Source organism: Filicampus tigris, chromosome 4 (assembly GCF_054856515.1).
Source record: "Filicampus tigris isolate MCC_2025a chromosome 4, RoL_Ftig_1.0, whole genome shotgun sequence".
NCBI classification, from domain to species: Eukaryota; Metazoa; Chordata; class Actinopteri; order Syngnathiformes; family Syngnathidae; genus Filicampus; species Filicampus tigris.
This window is the reverse complement of record NC_141220.1, coordinates 8,222,705-8,226,689: the sequence shown is the minus strand read 5'-3', so window position 1 is coordinate 8,226,689 and position 3,985 is coordinate 8,222,705. Positions and strand designations below refer to the sequence as shown.

The window sequence follows — 3,985 nt, the reverse complement described above, 5'->3', positions numbered from 1 at the left end:
CACCCCCAAATTCACATTGTGAATTCACTCTGTTTGTTGGCTAGAAACATTTTCAGTTGGGCAATTTCAAGCTCAATTATAAATTTCAATTTGAACTTAGTATTTCTGAATTTTTAAATGGTGTTTCAGCAAAATTAAAGAGACTTTTTTTAAAGATTAGTTCTACTGTATTGTAATGTTGTCACGTTTCCGGGATGGAGGACCTAAATGCAGGGAGGCAGGAGAAGCAGGGGGTACTGAAGAAAATATTTATTAACAAAAACGAGAACAAACAAAACTTGAAAAGTCCAAAACTCTAAGTAGCAAAGAAATACTAAGAAACAAAACATAACACTGGTAGAAAAGAAACAACCTGACAGCGACAATGATCCGACCAGGACAGAACAAAAACTAGGAACTTAAATACAAGCATACTGACAAGACAATGAGAAACACCCGGACGAGACACATAAGGTAGGAGGGAGCTGATTGGCTAACACAAGGGGGTGGAATGCAGACAAGTGGACACAATCATTGACGAGACAGACACAGAAATACTGAGAAAACAAAACTAAAAAAAGCCCAAACATAACAAATGTAATGTAATTGTGAGAACATTTATTGTGCAGACCTCATCATTCAATATCAAAACTCTGGACTCTATTGTGAAAACAAACAAATAACATTATTGACATAATTATTTTATACTAGATTAGTGTACTTTTAACTTAGGCTTATACGTCACTCCTCCTAGCTGGCATACGTTGTAATGGAATTTAATTCAATTACGGTTTCCGGTTCGGTTTAGCGAGTATGATTTTATCTCCAGAGTATAATTTTCTCTCCAGAGACCAGACACTTATTAACACTTATTGCCTGCTATTATGCTGTTCAAAGTTGGATAGTGGTCCACTTTAAGGCAGTTCTTGCCAGACATCTATGAAAAGTGTACTTTCACCCAAGCACTTAATTTGTGTGTGAAATGATCACATCATCAATCATAGGTTATTTTAGCAGTTAGTTGTTTCCTCGTAATCACCTCGTAACAACGATACTTGTCAGAAATGTATCTTACATGATGATTACTGACTTAATTGCGACTCTGTAACATGTTTAGCCACGCACGCAAACTGTAATGCGAAACTGCTTATTTCAAGCCTTCATTCGCTCAACAGTTCGGAGTCTCTGTTGTCAAATTTTGCATTTCATAATGTGTCAGGGGCGGCACGGCGGTCGACTGGTTAGCATGTCCGCCTCACAGTTCAGAGGTTGTAGGTTCGATCCCGGCCCTGGCCTCCCTGTGTGGAGTTTGCATGTTCTCCCCGTGCCTGCGTGGGTTTTCTCCGGGTACTCCAGTTTCCTCCCACGTTCCAAAAACATGCATGGTAAGTTGATTGGACTCTCTAAATTGCCCCTAGGTGTGATTGTGAGTGCGGATGTTTGTCTGTGTGCCCTGCCATTGGCTGGCAACCAATTCAGGGTGTCCCCCGCCTACTGCCCGAAGACAGCTGGGATGGGCTCCAGCACGCCCCGCGACCCTTGTGAGGAGAAGCGGTATAGATAATGGATGGATGGATGGATAATGTGTCAGTCATTTTCAGTGGGAGACAGGTCAGGCCAGTTTTGGTACTAGCAGTCTTTTATCGCAAAGCCACCACACTTTTGTAACACAGGCAGAATTTGGCTTGACATTGTCTGCTGAAACAAACACGGACTCCCTCAAGAAGACATTGCTTGGATGGCATATGTTGCTCCAAAACCTGTATGTACCTTTCAGCATTATTGGTGCCTTCACAGATGTGCAAGTTACTCATGCCATGAGCACCGACATCCCCCCATACCCTCACAGATGCTGGCTTTTGAACTTTGTGCTAATAACACCCTGGCCTGAGGACACAGCGTCCATGATGTCCAAAAACAATTTGAAATGTGGGCTAGTCAGATTACAGCACGCTTGCATGGGAGAGTTTCACCTTGCATTTGTAGAAATAGCGACAGACTGTGTTAACTGACAATGGTTTTCTGAAGTGTTGCTGAGCTGAAGTGTAGGAGCAATATCCTTTACACCAGTGATTCTCAACCAGTGTCATGTGGCACATTAATTTGCCGTGAGAGATCATCAGGTGTGCCGCGGAAAATGAGGCGGAAAATGAGCCATTATAAATTATTTATACAAAAATATGTTATTTTCTAGCGGCACGGTGGTCAACTGGTTAGCATGTCCGCCTCACAGTTCAGAGGTCGAGCACTCCAGCACTCCCCGCGACCCTTGTGAGGATAAGCGGTATAGATAATGGATGGATGGATATTGAGAAGCATAGTCCTTTAAACTGTTGGATTATTTGCTCACCCAGTGGATCACAAAATGGTAAATTTCGCCCCTTACTTGCTTGTGAACAAGTGAGCCTTTTGGATGCTCCTTTTGTAAAAAATACTCAATCGTGACACTCAGCTGCTTACAATTAACCTGTGTTGGTGGTTGGGGACCACTGAATTATACAGTCCAAAATCTATATACTAACTGTACTGTACAATACTGTATAGCAGTGATTCTCCGTTTTTTACGCTAAGCTTCAAGTATCACCATAATGAACAAATGATTTAGTAGATATGGATTTCACATAAAAGTTAAAATTGTGCCCAAATTTTAAAAAACACAGTTAAAGATTACCGGTAAATGAATATGTATTGAACTTAAAATCTTAAAACAACTGAAAACAGTTACTTGGGCAGAGTTTCTTTCACATATCACTAATTGAGCCCGCATACAATTAGTGGTACTTGAAATACTCTCTTGGGATTCATTGTGTATAGTGAATAAGGAGTAGGGAAATAAGTGAATGATTCCATCCATCCATCCATAATCGATACCGCTTATCCTCACAAGGGTCGCGGGGCGTGCTGGAGCCTATCCCAGCTGTCTTCAACCTACCATGCATGTTTTTGGAATGTGGGAGGAAACCGGAATACCCAGAGAAAACCACGCAGGTACAGGGAGAACATGCAAACCCCACACAGGGAGGCCGGAGCTGGGTTCGAATCCACGACCTCTAAACTGTGAGGCGGACGTGCTAACCAGTCGGCCGCCGTGCCGCCTGAATGATTCCAAATACAGGAATTGTTTGACGGGGTCAGTGGAGCAATGAACATCCGGACAAAGTTTCTGCTCTTCATTTTCTTAGGAGCATTGTAATAATTCCTGGATGGTGAAAGCTTGGATCAATCAGCACTCTTTGTAACAGTGACAACTGAATGGATTATGAATTCATTTTATGTTTTTTATATTGTATAGTATCATATCAAATGTGAAATATGAAAGCTATATTTGATACCCGTTAAATGCTGAACTATTGTGCTAATTTTGTCAGGGATGATCATACATAAAGTGTAATATTCAACTTTCTAACTAGTTCAATTGTATTTAACATGCTATTATTGTTTTATATCATATTATATCTAGTTCTATGGTACTACTTTGGCACTATTTGTTAAAACAAATTTTAAGATTGAGTGTTTAGATTCCAGTGCATCTCATACCAAGGTAAGTTCCTTGTTTATGTTGCACACATAGTCGGGGAAAGAGGCCAATTAAGTCTTGTCAGTCCAGCGTTTTCTTCTTTAGCCTGGCAATGTATATATTAGCCATATGGTGCGAGAGAAGCATGAGAAAGCACATCTTGTCAACAAAATAAGCGACCGTGGCAGGACTCGAACCTGCAATCCCCTGATCCGAAGTCAGATGCCTTATCCATTAGGCCACACGGCCCTCAGAGATGGATGCTGGCATCTCATTAAAAATAAATATATATTAATGTCAGCGATGCAGCATGCATCGAAACTTTTTATTAGCGCCAAGGAAGTATGTGCACTCTAATATACGCGGAACGCAATTGAATTGAATCTCCTTTCTCGGCCACCCAGTCTTACTTTGTGTTAAGAAAAAAAAACGGAGTAAACGTGGTCATCCAGACCACTAGACGTCGCAAAAGATTTAAAAGCACGCTCA

The 3,985-nt window shown here is 41.2% G+C and overlaps 1 non-coding gene across 1 annotated transcript; it reads right to left on the bottom strand.

The window, feature by feature from the left end:
- Positions 1-3,672: 3,672 nt before the first annotated feature.
- trnar-ucg (transfer RNA arginine (anticodon UCG)) lies at positions 3,673-3,745 on the bottom strand. The gene has a single exon. It is a non-coding gene; the product is annotated as a tRNA-Arg (tRNA).
- Positions 3,746-3,985: the final 240 nt, after the last annotated feature.